The following is a 17826-nucleotide window of genomic DNA, read 5'->3' on the forward strand; positions in this document are numbered from 1 at the left end:
GCTCCTATATTAGGTGTGTAGATATTTATAATAGTTATATCTTCCTGTTGGATTGCTCCCTTTATCATTATGTAGTGGCCTTCTTTATCTCTTACTATATTCTTTGTTTTAAAGTCCATTTTGTCTGATATAAGTATTGCTACCCCTGCTTTTTTTTCATTTCTATTTGCATGAAATGTTTTTTTCCATCCTTTTTCCTTCAACCTATGTGCATCTTTTGTTTTAAGGTGTGTCTCTTGTAGACAGCATATATACGGGTCCTGTTTTCTTATCCATGCAGCTACCCTATGTCTTTTGATTGGATCATTTAATCCATTTACATTTAAGGTTATTATTGATATGTAGTTGTTTATTGTCATTTTATTCTTTAAAGCTGTATTTCTCTTTTGCTATATTCTTTTCCCACTTTGATCTGTTTACACCATGCCCCTTAACATTTCCTGCAGCATTGGTTTGGTTGCAATAAATTCCTTGAGGTTTTTTTTGTCTGGGAAACTTTTTATTTCTCCTTCAATTTTAAATGATAGCCTTGCTGGATAAAGTAGTCTTGGTTGTAGGTTCTTGTTCTGCATTACTTTGAATATGTCTTGCCATTCCCTTCTGGCCTCAAGTGTTTCTGTTGAGAAGTCTGATGTCATCCTTATGGGGGCTCCTTTGTAAGTGATAGCCTTTTTTTCTCTCGCAGCTTTTAATATTTTCTCTTTATCACTTAGCTTTGGTATTTTAATTATGATGTGTCTTGGTGTAGGTTTCTTTGGGTTTCTCTTTAGTGGAGCTCTCTGTGCTTCTTGAACTTGTGAGAGTATCTCCTGCATTAATTTAGGGAAGTTTTCAGCTATGATGTGATTGAACAAAGTCTCTATCCCTTGTTCTTTCTCTTCTTCTTCAGGAACCCCTATAATGCGGATGTTATTTCTCTTTATGTTGTCACAGAGCTCTCTAAGAGTTTCCTCAAACTTTTTGAGTCTCGGCCTGACCTGTGGTGGCGCAGTGGATTAAGCATCAACCTGGAATGCTGAAGTCGCCGGTTCAAAACCCTAGGCTTGCCTGGTCAAGGCACATATGGGAGTTGATGCTTCCTGCTCCTCCCCCTTCTCTCTCTCTCTCTCCTAAAGTGAATAAATAAAAAAATTAAAAAAAAAAAAAAGAAAAAGATAAAACATTTAAAAAAAAAACTTTTTGAGTCTCTTTTCTTTTTTCTCCTCTGCTTTCATGCCTTCATTCCAGTTGTCCTCCAACTTGCTGATTCAATCCTCAGCTCTATCCATCCTGTTTTTAATTCCTTCCATTGTGGTCTTAATTTCTGATATTGTATTTGTCATCTCCGACTGATTCTTTTTTAATATTTCAATATCCTTTTTTATACTTGCTATTTATTTAGGTGTTCGTGGTGACCATCCACTGTTGTTCTAAGATCCCTAAGCATCCTTACAATCATTATTTTGAACTCCGCATCCGGAAGTTTGATTATTTCCATATCATTCAGTTCATCTCCTGAAGGTTTCTCTTGTGGTTTTATTTGGATTACACTTCTTCATCTTCTCATTATGTCTGTGTGTTTGGGTATTTTCTTTGTAGAGCTAGTTGAGTCTAGGCTTGGTGTTGTCTGCCTCCAGTTTTCATTTGTCAAAATATATATATTTTTTAAAATCCATGTCACAGTCTACCTTTTAACCCCATGAACTATCTACTCCCAAAGACTCAGAAAGAGGGGAGGCACCACTCTCCAGTGAGTGGTTACGGCTTTGAAGCGCTCCCTTGGGATCCGTGCCCACCTGGCCAAGGAACACTAGCCTTCGAGGCCCAAGCTTTGCTCTATTAACCTCCAAACCTAGATGGCAGACTGGCAGCAACCTTGACCATGTCAAAGTGGGCTGGCCAGGACAGTAACTGTCACAAAGCCCCAGGACTTCCATCCTCGGAAAATTATACGGGCTCCCTCGGGCAATCATACAAACAGCTGTGGTTAAAATAAGGCAATAAATAAATAACAGCCAAACCACGTTGAGAGATAAGGAAAAAGAAAGAAAGAGGGAAGGCTGCCAGAAACGAAATCATGGGGAGCCTGTGCGGGACGCCCGAGAGACGCACCCCAGATGCCCAGTCCAAGGCCTCCGAGGACAGCCCAGCAGGTGACATCCCGCCAGCTGAATGACTCAGTGATCCCCAAATAAAGGAGTGATACTAGCGCTCACTGTTCATTGACAGAGAGATAAGAATTGCCTTTGAGAAAGATCAAGATACTTACTGGGACATGGTGAGGAACTCCCCAGCCCCCTCTGACGAAGCTGGCTAACAAGGAACCCTCGGAAAGTGACGGTGAGGTAGCTGTGTCCAGCGCCCTGGTCCCCAGCAAGAGTTCACAGTTTGCCTCCTCCAACAATCAGACTCCTCTTGCCGGTGTTCTGTTCCTACTCAACACAGGGATGATGGAACTCATGCTGGACTGCCCCCTGCCCACCGGCCAGACGTGGTCCCACCAGAGTCTGGGCCCAGGTCTCCTGACGCCAGGTCACACCAACATAAATGGAACACTAAACGGGGGAGCTTAGCCCCCAGAAACAGCTCTGACCTGACCCCGGGAGAGATCTGACCTGGCCCGCAGATCATTGTCCCTACATTTCTTGGGATTCCAGGCTCCAGGGAGGCGGAGAAGAGGCTGGCGACTGCCTGAGACTGCTGGGCAGGATGCTGACTTCTCACCAGAAAACAAGGCCACCGGTTCGTGGACACGTGAGCACGTGGGTGCCAGAGGTGCCTGTTCCCAACACGACCAGTTGGCCATCCTGACAAAGGAAAGCCTAGCATGTTTATTTGGCAGCCTGGGGACCATCATAGCAGCTCTGTACTTCTGATTGCTTTTCAGTGGATCCACTTTGAAAAACCTAAGACGGACACCGATTCCATCTGGAAACATTCACCGTGCACCCTCCTCCCACACTGGCCTGGCCCATGCTTTCGGCTTTCGTTAGAAAGTGATGAATCATGGCGACCATAGAGGGTGTGCTTGCCTTGCGGCCAGCATTACGGTACTTCTTAGAGTCGCATCCTCCGGATGCCGTTTGGCCCTGTGATCCCCTCACAACCAACCCCCAGTGGCGCCCAGAGGTCCCCGAACGCAGCACATTGGAAAACGCCGCTCTCACAATCGGATGAAGTCACTGCCCACTGGAGATGTTCTCCATCACACTGAAACCCGAACCTAGCCTTCCATCTCTCTATTTTGAAGAGTAATGAACACTAAACTTTTATCCAATGCTTTTCTGGCATCTGTTGAAAGAATCTAACCTTTTTTTTTCTTTTCTTTTCTTTTAGTCAATCTCCTAATATTTCATCCTTGGTTTATGTTTTTGAGGCTGGTCCACACCCCGTGTCCTAAGCCCTGTGCTGGGTGCCAATACTGTCGGCCACCAAACCTGGGGGAGGACAGGTTCTCCCCAGGAGCCACCAGGAGGAGCCAACCCTGCCCACACTCTGAATGTGGACTTCCGGCCGCCTGACCGGTGAGGAAATAACGCATGGCCTGGGGAAACCAAGGCACAAGCAGGGAGTTCTGGGAGGCAAAAGGGGGTCTGGTGCGGTCCCGAATCCCTCTAATCACATTGCTCCCCACCCCCAGCCAGCCATACCTTCTCCCTCTTCCAGGACACTGGGGAGCTTGAGACCTCTCCCTGGAAGGAACCTTGGGTCCCAGCTCCTCCCAAAGGCCAGAAGAAGGATGAGTCTCAGTGCTCAATAAGATCCTTGAGGCCCTAGCAATGTGCGGGGCACTTTCCCCTTTAAACCTCAGGCCCAGGTGAGCAAACAGGAGCTCCAAGAGGGTTCGTGACCTACTTAGTCCTCAGGGCAAGCCTGTGGCAACAGCCATGCTCCGAGCCCCGGGCTGTATGCGTGGGCCGTGGCCCCCACCACGTGGTCCATCCGCTTGCAAACCCGTGTGCAAGCACCTGCCCGGGGCAGAGCTGTCTCCCACGCGCCTCGCAGCTGTGAACTCCAGGGACCCCGGGCAGTTGGCATCTGCTCTTTGAAAAGGTATTTATCTTTCCACTCACTGAGAGCAAGCAAGCACCATAAAAGGACGTGCCTGATGTCAGGTGCACAGTGCTCCATAGAGACAGATGTCACTCACACGCAGCCGCTGTGCCCCGCCAGCTACTGTCAGGAACGCCCTCCCCAAAGAGCGAGAGGGCCACGGCGCACGCTGGGGGCCTCAGCCAGGCCCGCAGTTGCGGGCACCACTCCCAAAGCCGGGGACAGGACTCACTGAGGTTCTAAGACATGCCTGAAATTTCTTTTCTTTTCTTTTTTTTTACCATTCTAATCATATTTAAGTGAACAATTCAATAGCATAAAATATATTCACAAGGCTGTGCCTCTAGTTCCAGAACATTTTCATCACCCCAAAGAGAAGCTCTGTGTCCCACCCCCAACCTCCAGGCCCTGGTAATAGCCATTCTGTTCCCATCTCTACAGATCTGCCTGTTTCAGGTCCCCCTGTAAATGGAATCCCACAGCATTGTCTTTTTGTGTCTGGTTTCATTCACTCAGCATGCCCTCGAGGTCCATCCCTGTTGTCACCTGTGTCAGACTCGCCTTCCTTTCTTTATTTTTTGTGTGAGAGAGAGAAAGATAGAGAGAGGGACAGACAGGCAGGAAGGGAGAGAGATGAGAAGCATCAATTCTTTGTTGCAGCACCTTGGTTGTTCATTGATTGCTTTCTCATATGTGCCTTGACGGGGGGGGGGGGGCTACAACAGAGTGAGTAACCCCTTGCTTAAGCCAGTGACCTTGGGCTCAAGCCAGCGACCTTTGGGCTCAAGCTAGCGACCATGAGGTCATGTCTATGATCCCATGCTCAAGCTGGCGACCTTGGGGTTTTGAACCTGGGTGCTCTGAGTCCCAGACCAACGCTACATCCACTGTACCACTGCCTGGTCAGACTTGCCTTCCTTTTTTATGACTGAAAAATATTCCATGATGTGGACAGACCACACTCTGTGAATCCACCCATCAGGCTGTAACTCTGTCTTTAACCAATTTGCATTCCCACCATCCATGCACAAGGGTAGCCATTTCTCCTTACACCCTTGCCAACACCAGTCATCTCCCGTTTTAGGGGTAATAGCCAAGACTGAGATTTTTAGAGGGAGGGAGGAGACGAGTGCCACAGGTGATGGCCAGACCCTGGAGTCTTGTCTCTTTACGCTCACATTCCGCACAGAGCCACGGAAAGGACGCTGGAGGTAGAGCCAAGACAGGTCAGCTGAGCTCTGGCTCTGGGGCTGACGGCTATGCCTCTCTGGACAAACACTTGAACCATTCTGATCTGTAGTGATATCCACTGTAGGGATGGAGGTAATGTGCTAAGGGTCAGTTCCTGCTGGAAGCAGGGCAGGGAATCCATGAGAGAAATGGAAGAGTGTTTTCCTAAACTCTACGGCGGGAGGACACATGTTGGTAGGAAGAAAGGACAGTCTCAACCTCCTCTGAATGGAGAGGACTCGAATACTCTTCCTTCCAACCTCCTCTTTCTCTGCCTTTGAATGCAGAAGCTAAAATACAGGAAAGCACAGCAAGACGAATGGAAAATTTCTAGACAACCTACCGAGGGCAACCATGGATCAGAATAGCATCCAGGCACACACGCGCGTGGGCACACACAGCTCTCGAACCTCACTGTAAACTCCAAGACTGCCCAAATCAACAGATCCAGGATGAGAAGCAGGGAGGGCAGGGGGGTTATCATACCAACCTGTCAGGTGAGGAAATGAAGTTAAGGCCCAGGGAGGTGAAGCAACCTGCCCAAGGTCACACAGCACAGCTTAAATCAGCACTTCTGGCCTGACCAGGCGGTGGCGCAGTGGATAGAACGTCAGACTGGGACACAAAGGACCCAGGTTCAAAATCCAAAGGTCGCTGGCTTCAGCAAGGGCTCATCTGGCTTGAGTGCAGGCTCACTGACTTGAGCATGAGATCGCTGGCTTGAGCGTGGGATCATAGACATGACCCTAGGGTCGCTGGCTTGAGCCCAAAGGTTGCTGGCTTGAGCAAGGGGTCACTCGCTCTGCTGTAGCCCCCCGGTCAAGGCACATATGAGAAAGCAATCAATTAACAACAAAGAAGCTGCAATGAAGAATTGATGCTTCTTATCTCTCTCTCCCTTCCTGTCTGTCTGTCCCTATCTGTCTGTCCCTCTGTCTGTCTCTCTCTCTTGTCTCTGTCACACACAAAAAATAAATAAATAAGCACCTCTTTCTCAGTGTCACTGCCTCTCTGTGTCTGTGTGTCTCTCTCTTGCGTGCGCGCGCGCGCGCATACACACGTACACACACACACACACACACACCCTGAGGTCCCGACTTCCCCACCAGGAAGCCCAGGCTGCCTAGAGAACCACTTCTGGGAAAGAAACAGGACCCTCTTCCCCTACCGGCAGGAAAAGCATGGAGCCTGGTGGCCCCAGCCTGGCATCTCCATAGTGACAGAAGCACAGAGGCTGTGCAGCTAAAAATAAAAAACCTCTACCTCCCAAAACCCCCTCTGTGCAGTTCCAGCTGCGGGGGAGGGGGGCGTCCGCAAAACTTCGGTGGCCCAAACGGCAAAGAAAGGCCCCCATGCCAGGAGGAAGGTGACAACAGCCCAGGACACCAGCAACATCACATAGACCACCATTTGTGCACCCCCAGAGGGTTTGCGCAGACTGCCGCCCATGGGGGCCTGGACCCATGGGCTCTCTGTGGGTGAGCGCCAGCCAGCTCGGGCACCCTGGCCTCTGGGGCCGGACATTGCAGCACACACAAGGGCTCTCAGGAGGCCTCGGGAGGCTCCTCTTCAGCCTTGAAGGTAGAAAGTGTTCCTCCTCTAGGTGTGCCTGAGGACAAGCGTCCGCACTTTAAAAACTTTTATAGAGTGTTCCGATTCCCAGTTGGGCTCTCAAAAACCTACTTCACTCCAAAAACAGGTCCACTGTGGGGTAAACTACCTAAAAGGGCGGGTGAGCCTCGCACCCCAGAGCCAGACTGTCTGGACCGGGGTACACTGGCCAGGTGCCCGTGGGGAAGTCACTTCCCCCTGCGGGTCTCAGTTTTTTTATCTATAAAATGGGGCTAATGCAGAGAAAGGGTGAGGACCGGGCTCCGAGTAAGGTCCCCGAGAGCCAGTTATCCGGCTGCCCGCTTGTGGCTGGGCCAGCCTGAGAACCAGCTGGGGACAGCCATGCCGACGGAAAGTCACGGTCTGTGGCTGAAAACGCCCCCCTCCCCCTGTTGCTAACCAGCACTTCACACACGGAACCCGCCTTGTGCTTGGCCTACCTGACTGGCCACAAACCTGCCCTCAGCTGGGCTCACCTTCGGAGTCATCGACGGCCGGGATCGCAGCTTCCGTTCCCGGCATGATTTATGAATTCTGTCACGGCTCATTTTGTAACTGGTCTTAAAACGCGCAGATCAAGCACGATGCATGCCACCCCGACATCCGTCAGCCAGGCCTGAGTTAATAATTAAGCCCCTTCACAGGGCGGTAAGGAAATGTCGCAGGCGGCGTCCTCGGCATCTCTGCAACCCCGGGAGCCTGGCCCCAGAACGCAATTCCTAAGTCAGCTCTTCCAGCTGCTTCACAGGGAAAGGTAATTAGCCTAATGAAGGCAAGTGTGACTTTAGTGAATTCCAGACTGACTTCCTGCTCTGACTCAGCCACCCCAGGAGGCTGCCTGTGTCACCCCCCTGGCTTTGATCTCCTGGAACACCAAGGGACAGACCCAGAGGTGACGCTTCAGGAGGCCCTGTGTTCCGCCCCCCCACCCCATCTCCCTGACTGCTATGGGCTGGGTGGGAATCAGGGAATGCTCTTAAGGCCACCGAGAGGCAGGACATACACCTGCCACCTTCTGGAGCTGGCTCTGGAACGTCTGTGAAGGATCCGGGAATGCTCTCACACACGGGGAGCCCCGGGCCAATGGAAGGCCGGGTACCACCAATGCTCACACCTCTGAGTGATGAGGACCTAAGCTGTCCCTAACCAAGAGACCACGGCTCACGTGGGCAGGGCAATAGACAGTTCACACGACTACCCTCCGTCCAGCCTCTGGCTGGCTATGTCCACACAGCTACCCCGCAGAGGGGGCACCGCTACCCCTGCTTGGTGGACACAGACACCGAGGCACAGAAAGGGGTGGCGGTCAAGGGCCTCTCACCTCCAGATGGGACAACTCATGCCTCTGGACCCCTAGGCCCAGTCAACCCAGTTGTCTTTCATTGTCCCCAATCCCTAGACACACCAATGTTAACCCCTCGCTGGCCTGGATAAAACTCAAATGTTCATGGACAGATGAATAAACAAAATGTGGTATGTGCATACAATGGAATAAGTTATTCGGCCTTAAACAATTGGGAAACGCAGATATATGCGTCCAAAGTAGAGGAACTTGGAGGACATGAGGCTAAATGAAATAAACTAGCCACAAAAGGACACCTACTGCATGATTCCACTTGTGTGAGGGACCCAGAGGAGAGGCGAAGGGAGCCCAGCAAGCGGGAGCATTGTGTGCACTAGGGTCTCATACAAAAGCTGGGGGAACAGGAAAGACCCCCTCTGCCTCCGGACCGGCCTCCACTGCCTCTCCCCAAGTAGTTGCCAGGCAACTGTGCTGGGCACCGGTGACTCAAAGACCAATAAGCCATGGCCCCTCAGGTTACGGAGCAGCTGGGCCAGACCAGGACTTCTGTGGTTCGATGTGGAAAGAGCTGCCTTCTCCTTGAACGGCTGAAAAAGTCCATGATCAAGGTCAGCTGGTTGGGTGGTGTGATTAGCTTAAATAAACCCTCTGGACACCAGTCCTGCAGCTGCTGGGTCAGCAGGACACCCAATTGTTACCAGCCAGCCAGCCTCCTGTTCACTCCCGTTTCCCGGAGCCATCGGAGCCAGGAGCCTGGAGCCCCAGCCTGCTCTGCACCCAGCCCTGGGACCCCAAGGTTCCAGGGACACGGAACGCCACAACCCTTCCTCTCTGTGGAAAGGTCACACACCCTCGGACTTGGTTTTTCCCAATGACCTTCCGGTCTGCCTGTTTATAAGATTCTGAATTCCACCCCCACCCCCCACCCCCCGCCCCCACTGCTGGAAAGTCAGACGGAACACGACTCAGGATCCAGGGACTTTTAGGGGAGGGAGGAGGAATAACAGAAGTAAAAAGAAAGAAAAATGGGTTGTAATCGGGGTTCTCAGCCTTGGTTCCTTGGGAGAGCAGGACAGACTGTGCTGGTGAGGAGTCATTACAGTGAACTCATGACGCGGCCGGCCGGGCTGAGGCTGCAGTGAGTCACCCAAGGCCAGGAACCGAAATCAGAGCATCAGAGCGGGTGTTCTCCACCAGCCTGGCCAGCCCTCGGGTCCTCCTCCGCATACTAATGCCCGCATCTGCTAACTGCGACCCGCTGACTCCTGGCCATAACGCACGCACGGGCTGAACGGCACCATGTAGAAGTTAATGAGCTCCTTTTTGAGGGGGGAGGAGGGGTCACACTCGCACACACCGCCCTCCGAGACCCACAGAATCAGCCCGTTCAGAAACATGCTTCTCTGTGCTGGCAAATGTCACTCCGGGAGGAGGGAGAAATGAGGGTCTCGGGTGATGCCCGTCCAGCTGATGGCTAGACAAGTGAGAGTGGCTTCGGAATTCTTGAGGCTTTTGTTATTCGTGCTGTCTTAGCGCTGGGTTCTTAAAACACACATCAAGTAAGTTTCCTCTTAAAACACACAACAAGTAAGTTTCCTCTAAATTCGTTAGGGGACCGACCGCCTGCCTCCCTGCCTCCCTCCCTGCCTGTCGTGGGGAAGGCTGCAGGCCTCCTACCTCCCAGATGGCTCAACCACAATAAACGTTTGGCCTGTCAGATGCACAGCACTTGTTCGACTCACTGAAATATGCTGCAAGGAGGAAACCCAAAATAAATGTGACATGGTTGTCACCTTCTACCATGGCCCGAACTGCCTTCGTGTCTGGCCTTCCCCGTCGTCCGGACACTCCCCGGCCTCGGTGAGCCTCACACGTGTGTGGCTTTCAAAGGACTTCAGTGCTTCTTCCCGTTTTGATTGCCCAAGAGGGAAAAAATTCTAATTGCAGAAAATGTTTGCTTTTTCTCTCTCTTATGAAAAAAAACACGCAAGTCAGGAGCCAACAGAGCACCAAGAAAAGCAATTAGAAGGCCCTTCTGCGGGACCAGAAGGGCTAACCTGGCCTTGACCACCTTCCAGACCCGCGGGGAAGCCCTGCCTCCCGACCAACTGACCTCCTTCGTGCAGATAGAAGCTGTTCCCTATTGAAAATGGGAATGGTTGTCTATTTCTACCTTGACACCCCTGTCCCTATCTCCTGCCCTTTCAGGTGGCTTTTCAAGGGGTTGTAGGGACAACGGGCAGCACCCGTTGAGCTGGCCCCTCCTTCAACGGCCTCACCCAGGACATTGGCACCCAGTGGGCTCTCCCTGGGGCCAGACTCCTCTGTGGCCGGTGAGGCCAGCAGGCTGCAGGTCCTGCCTCCTTCCCAAAAGGGCAGCAATGGGAGAGAACTCACACCCTGCTGTGTGGCCCAGCCCATGAGTCAGTCAACCCTTAGCAGGCCTGAAGGTGGGCTGGGGAAGGACGGCCCCCTCAGCTGCCCAGAGAGAAACTTCTGTCCTGGGCCGTGAACCTTCTGGCCAAGGGAAAACAGAACCCCAGGGAGAAGAGAGAACAGCCGCTTGCATTACTGCTGCACGGCCTCCACAGAGCACCCAGGGCAAACCGTGTTTGGAAAGTTTCCCAGGAGGATGAAGGCCAGGATCTGAGGCCCCAGGTTGGCCTGAAATGCCTCCTTCGGAGGGTCATTCTGGGAGAAGGACCAGTTCCGTTTGAGGGGCCAACATGGCGTTGCCAAAACCTCCTCATGGGAGACCACCACAGGCACTTACTGCCCAAGGCTTGTGGAAGAGAGAGACGGGCATCCTTCTAGAAGAGGGGATAGGAGGGCCGAGGGAGGGAGACCAGGCCCCAGATGACGTTTCTCCTTTCTCTGGTACCTGTGACCAAGCAAACATGACATCTGCCACCCCAGCCTTCACACACCCAGTCCTCACTAAGCATTGCTGAGGTGCCCTGTTCTAAGCGCCGGAGACACCCGGAGGGAGCAGACACGATGGCAGAGGTAGAAAAGTTCCCTGCACCTGGGGAGACACCAGGAGGAATCTTCCCACTAGCGTGGCGGCTGCTCAGGAGTTAGAGCGGCACCTGCAATCCACCAGGAGTGGGTGCAAGTCTTGGCTGGGCCCCAGTGCCCTGGGCAAGCTCGAGCAAGTTAGTAAACCTCTCTGAACCGGCTTCCTTTTCCATAAACTGCGGGCAACCGTTCCTCCTACGGCTCAGGAATGCATCACAAATGCCATCCAGGAAGCACTTTGGATAGAGCCCACCCTCCTTAGTCAGATTCCATACTGATGAATTCCCCAACTGGCTAAAATTAGGCATAAGCCCCAAATCCATGCTCCTGGTGCTTTTGAGGTTGTCTGTGAACTCGTGCAGAGTGGCAACAATGTTGAGTCACTTAATATTGCCTGTCCCCAGCTGGAAAAGGGTCTTTATCCTGGTCTGTTTAATGCTACAATTTTCACACTTTGGTGCTTTTTTTTTTTTGCCAGTCATCTCACTGTTTAAAATGGCCCCAAGCACTGTCTCAAGTTCTCCAGCATAGGAAGGCTGTTCGTTGCCTTCGGATGTTAAATAAGCTTATTTCCGGCTGAGTGATGGTGCTGTTGGCTAAGTTCAACGTTAATGACTCAACAAGAGCTATTAAACCAGGCGTCTTGAAGCAGGAACACCAAAACAAGGGCATGTTAGTGATGGGTCGACCAGCATGTCGCACGAAGGCTCACAGGAGCGGTGGTTCAGCAGTCGCGAATCCAGGGTTATGGTACATGACAGAGCAAAGCCGCCCTGAATGACAAGACCAGACGGTGCCCACAGGATAGTTCTACTTGAAGGTCTTCTGCTCTGCAGGGCCGCTGGCTCCCAAGGCTGCCGGCTGTGGTGTCCACACCCACCCATCAGCATCACTCAGACAGAGACAGAAATAAGCCTCAGCTCCCCACCCCCCCACGGCTGCTGCTACCTGTATCTCTCTGCCTCTCCCCTGCACCCTCATTCCCAACCCCTTCCCGTCACAGGGAAACTGCAGGGCGGAGGCACGAGGGAGAGCTGAGTGAAGGATGCAGGACTCCTCATGGAGAGGCAGGGAAGCTGCTTTGTGACTGCTCTTCTCCAAGGCTGCTCCTTGCATTATGATTTGTCCCTTACGGGGATCCTGCCTATTGGTGAAATTTCTTCTTCCCGTCCCCTGGCCAGGAAAGTGGTTAACGTGAGTAATTGAAGTGAATGCCGGCTCTCCTGGCCAACAGGCTCTTTGTGTCTCTGGCCCTAAAGGTTTTGCATGGGTTGTCTGTAGTCTGTCACAGTGCTTGCTGGGGTGGGTGTGAGCTGGTAATCAGGGACCTGGGCTCCTGGCTGAAGGACAGGTCTTGGCCAAGTCACTTCTCTCTGCCGGCCTCAGCTTCTCGTCCTCTCATCCTTCCGGGGACGCAGTTCCTTCCAGTTCCAGTGCCTCCAGGCCCTCCATCGAGACTGAAGAGGATTTGAAAAGGCACCACCTGGCGCAGTGGATAGACCCTCGGACTGGGATGCGGAGGACCCAGGTTCGAGACCCTGAGGTCACCAGCTTGAGCACAGACTCATCTGAATTGAGCAAGGCTCACCAGCTTGAGTCCAAGGTCGCTGGCTCGAGCAAGGGGTCACTCGTTCTACTGAAGGCCCACGGTCAAGGCACATATGAGAAAGCAATCAATGAACAACTAAGGTGTCAAAACGAAAAACTGATGATTGATGCTTCTCATCTCTCCGTTCCTGTCTGTCCTCTCTCTGACTCTTTCTGTCTGTCACCACAATAAAAAGGTACCACCAGGCTCCCCACTTTATCACCCCCCCAAGACCAATTCTCTCCTTTCCCACCCAAAGACCTGTTCTGATGGGGCCTCTGCCACAAACATAGATTTTAGACTCTAATGCCTACAGCCCTTACAGGTGCTGTGGCTATCAAAACTCCACCCATTTTTCAAGGCCTCTTCAAAAATCCCACCTCTTTCAGGAAGTCAACCCTGATTGCCTTTCCCGGAAAGGGTGTCTCCTCTTCTGAACTCTGCCTGCTCTTTGAACAACACTTAACACACACTGTGTTCCCTGTGGGGGCATGTCTCCCTGACCACATCATGAGCTGGCCTAAATTTTTAGGTGCAATGTTACTTATTGGATTCAACTCACATATCTGTCCAGTTTTTCAGAAACCTTTTGGGATGACTAAGCACACACCCTACCCACCTCGACAGATAGTAAAGAAAAGGAGAAAGAGGAAGGCTGACCCTGAGGGTAAGTGAATATGGCGGCTAAAGGGAATACTGTATTGTACCCTGAGATTTCCACCAGCCAGGCAGAGGAGGTGACCAGGCAGTCAGTAAAGAGCGTAGGGGGTGGTACGGGGTACAAACCCAGACACCTTTGGACAAATCAGTTCCCACCTCCCTATGTGTCTCAACTTCCACCTCTGGGGAAATGGGGGAAGAATACTGCCTAACCCACAGGACACATGGTACCCACCCTGTGCGTGTGCAGAGTACACAGACAAGACACCTTTTTCTTTCATCCCCAAAGGAGGAAGCAACCTAGTTCCCCTAAATTCTAAAAGAAATTTTCCAGACGAGACTCAGTAAGAAGCCTTGAGTAGAGGGGTCCAAGGCCTGGGTTGTAAAACAAACCACACAAGGACTGGCTCTCTTGGATAACATCCTCAGGCACCCAGTACATGCTTTGTAAACATTGACGGAACCACCAGGGAGAGGCTGTGCAAAGAGCACTAAGTGTCATCCATATCCGGGGGCAGGGGGTCCTGACAGGCAAGGCTGAGGAGTGGCGGGCAAGCATGTGGACACTCCCCCTCGGCACGGATGGCCTCTCCTGCCCGGGCCAAGGCATCTTTCCCAAAAGCAGCAGGGCATGATCTCGCAGCACCAGCCGTTTCCTCTTGTAATCTCGGCAAATACGGTAACTAACTGCATGTTCCCCATGACTGGCTCTTCTCAGGGCTTAACCGAATGGGACAGTTGGGAGACTGTCAGCCCGGTGTTAAAATAGGCCTCTAGGTCGGGAGGAAGGGAAGTTGGGTCCCCGTGGGAGAGACTGGACCAGCAGTTAGCATGACGCAAGAGGGCCGACCCTCCCACCATTTATCCAACGTTTTCCTGAGCACCCACCATGGACAGGGCACAGAAAGCTGTGATTTGGCACCGACCTTCCCCCAGGGAGCCCAGTCTACTGGGGAGACCCCTGTCAATAGATAATTGCCATTCAGCTTGGAGATCGAATTAGGGGCCCAAAGATGGAGTGATACACTCTACCCCAGAGGACCAGCGAAGGCAAGCCTGGGTCTCGATAATGAAGAGCTGATCAGGGAGGGGTGGCGGAGCTCGGACCCTGAAGAACCGACCAAGGCCCAGGGGGACCAAGTGACTCAGTGAACCCCTGTATGGATGTTATGGAACAGTTGGGCCTGGGACTCTGACTCTCACCGTCCAGAGTCAGAGACCTCTACCCTCCTGCCTCCCATGCAGAATGAGTGCACAAGGCCAGATAGAGAGAGAGAGAGAGAGAGAGGGAAGGCCCACTCCACACTCACCCCCCAGAGGACTCACCGCTCACAGCAGGGCATGTACTGTCCTCGTCATTTGGCAAGTCACTCCCTACAAGAAAAACAGCCCTGCCTAACTCAGTGTCTCCCTCTGCGGAGGGAGAGGGCCAGGACCTTCCAGCCACTGCACACAGTCTCTTCACAGAGGGTAACTGAATGAACAGTGACAGACAGCCCAGGAGGCAGATCAGCTAGGGTCCTGGGGGTGGGGGTAGGGGTGGGGAGGGGCTTCTATGCCATCCAGATGCTGACCACGCCCCAAGTGCTGGCCCAGGGCAGTGGACTAGGGATGTCCTCTGAAAGCTCACTGTCCAGAGAGGGAGAATAGCCAGGCACCAAAGTTACTATAAAATAAGGTAGGGGGTGGGGGTGGAGGGAGGTGATAAGAAACACAATGGAGGCCCTGGCCGGTTGGCTCAGTGGTAGAGCGTCGGCCTGGCGTGCAGGAGTCCCGGGTTCGATTCCTGGCCAGGGCACACAGGAGAAGCGCCCATCTGCTTCTCCACCCCTCCCCCTCTCCTTCCTCTCTGTCTCTCTCTTCCCCTCCCGCAGCCGAGGCTCCATTGGAGCAAAGATGGCCTGGGCGCTGGGGATGGCTCCTTGGCCTCTGCCCCAGGCGCTAGAGTGGCTCTGGTCGCAGCAGAGCGACGCCCCCGGAGGGGCAGAGCATCGCCCCCTGGTGGGCGTGCCGGGTGGATCCGGGTCGGGAGCATGCGGGAGTCTGTCTGACTGTCTCTCCCCGTTTCCGGCTTCATAAAAATACAGAAAAAAAAAAAAAAAAAGAAACACAATGGATTTGGTTCAGTGGGAGTCAGAGCAGGGACCAGGGGAGTCAGGGACTTGGACTGTAGAGAAGGTGCAGATGAGAAGGGCAGCACCTACTACGTTCCCAGCAGAAAGTTGGGAGCCGGGAGAGGTCTGTCTCATCAGTTCCAGTGACTCCCAATGGGGGTTGGGAGAGAGCTGGTAGTGGACCACGAAAGATGTTCAAATGAGGTCTGTGAAGAATCCTGGGGTGGGGAGGGAGGGGGAGGAGGCAGGCCCCAGACTGGAGAACCAGAGCCCACACTTCAGGGGGCACAGACCGGAGTGCAGATGAGCCACCCGGAATTTCTATTTGGGGACAGACAGCCTGTGGTTAGAGTGGAACAGAGCTAGAGAACTTGCCTCGAAATGACATCTCTGTAGCAAGCCTCTGTGTTTACTCAGAATGTCCATCCGGGGTGTCTTGGGGGAATGAGTGCACCTAATGGGGAGTAGGACACTAAAGTTTCCCTCTTCCCAAGTCACCCCTGAGACCTGCCCCTGACAAGAAAGGGCAAGGGGCGGGCGGTGACGAGCAAGCTGCGGCTCTGAGGGAAAGCGGTTCTCTGGGGTTGGAGAGGGCCAGATTTCCTCCGGCCACGGGAGACACCGGGCACCTTCTCCGAGTCCAGGCTCCTCTCCGAGGGCCGCACCCATGCTTGGGCCCCGGATCCCCATCGGCCGCGGCCAGGGCTGGAGCGAGGTCTGGCTGGAGACGGGTAGCGGCGGGGGCGGGACAGAGGCATTGCCCACCACTTCCTCCGGGGCAGGCCCCGCGCTACACCCACACCTGCCCGGTGACGCCGCGACACTTGTCCCTGGGGGAGGGGCGTCCTCTGCATCCCAGTTGCAACAGACGGAAATTCGAACAGTAGCACTTGGGGCCCGAACCCCGCGGGCCAGGCTCGAAGGGGCGACGTCCTGAGCCCGGGGTCCCTGCGCGCCCGCCCGCCACACCCTCCCCGCGCGGGGTGGACGGGCCGGGGCCTCTCCCCGCGCAGCCCGGCCCCCGGGGCTCCTCGCCGGCCCGGGTACGCTCTGCCTTCCGGCTGGGGCCGCGGAAACACTCACCCGCTCGGCGCGCCCGCCGCTCCGTCCGCTCCGGCCGCGCTGGGCCGCTCACGCCGCCGGGGAGGTGCCGGCCCCGCGGCCCCGGCCCGGCCGCCTGCGCCCCGCGGCTCCGCGCGCCGCCGCCGCCAGCTGGCCCCGCGCGAGCGGCCGGGCCCCCGCGGGCATGCTCCGGGCCCGGGCGGGGCGGGGGCGGGCGCCCGTGCGGCCGGCCGGGGTCTGCGCGCTCCGGGACGGCTGGACAGCTCTCCGCGGCGCCGCCGCTCCCCGCGCGCCCCAGCGGCCGTGCTGCCCGAGCGCGCCCGGCCCGCGCGCATTCCCCCACTCGGCGGCGGCGCTGCGCCTCCGTCAGGCGGCGCGGGGAGCGGCGGCGGCCCGAGCGAGGGTGCCTCCGCCGGAAGAGCCGGGCCGGGCGCTGTCCCTGTGCCCGGTCCCGGGACGCGGTACCTGGACCCCCTGCTCCGGAATTGCCCGGGGCTTGCTCAGTGCACAACCTACCCCCGGCAATGGTCCCTCTGCCGTAGCTTTAACACAGTAACAAATTCTGCAGCAGGGGTAAACGGACAAACCGCCCACGGCTTCCTAAGGCAAGCTGGAGGAAGCCCGAACCGAGGGGCGGTCCGTCTGTCGGACACAGACCGGCTTCATAGAACCGGGCACCGAAGGTGCTCTGGGACAGAGAAGTGAGAGCGTTGCTGGGCCAGAAGACAGAGTGGGGGTCAGAGAGGGAGAGGCCCGGGGGTAGGGTGGGGGAAGGCACGAGTCCCCCCGGGCTCCAGAAGGAACTGCAAGGGGGTCAGAGACAGCTTCCTCCTCCGGTTCCCTCTGGATTGGACTCTCCGCGTGGAAAACGAAGACCAGGGGGGTGCTGGTGAAATGTAAAATCCCAGTGGTGTGGCAATGCAGCAGGGACGGTCTTGGTGGCCGTCAGGAAACAGCTGTGTTGGGCTTGCTCGCTGGTTTACCACTTGGCCTGGTTGGTGCTCCAGCACATGGCACCTGTATGGTCCCTGTGAGGCTGTGAATGCTCTCCCTCCAGGCAGTCTTCCCAGATGGCTCTCCCCACCACTGCAAGGTGTGGTGTTCCTGATCCCTTGCCCTCCGCTGCGAGAAGCAGATGTTCATTTATTCCCTCCCTGGTCTTTGCGAGCCTCCAGTAAACAGAGTGGCCCAACGCTATCTCCGGCTCC

The 17826-nt window shown here is 54.4% G+C and overlaps 1 protein-coding gene across 7 annotated transcripts in view; it reads right to left on the bottom strand.

Moving 5' to 3' along the window:
- Nucleotides 1-16935, bottom strand: part of PITPNM2 (phosphatidylinositol transfer protein membrane associated 2) — a 136391-nt gene extending 119456 nt beyond the window's left edge. For 2 of the 7 annotated variants that reach the window (XM_066371084.1, XM_066371077.1), the window contains exon 1: nucleotides 16640-16933. The gene's annotated coding sequence lies outside the window, so the exon portion shown is untranslated. Of the gene's footprint in view, nucleotides 1-7349; nucleotides 7469-14768; nucleotides 14817-16639 lie in introns of those variants that run through there. The other 5 variants (XM_066371078.1, XM_066371083.1, XM_066371085.1 and 2 more) reach the window with 5 other exon arrangements.
- Nucleotides 16936-17826: the final 891 nt, after the last annotated feature.

The sequence above is a fragment of the Saccopteryx leptura genome, chromosome 2 (genome assembly GCF_036850995.1).
Source record: "Saccopteryx leptura isolate mSacLep1 chromosome 2, mSacLep1_pri_phased_curated, whole genome shotgun sequence".
NCBI lineage: Eukaryota > Metazoa > Chordata > Mammalia > Chiroptera > Emballonuridae > Saccopteryx > Saccopteryx leptura.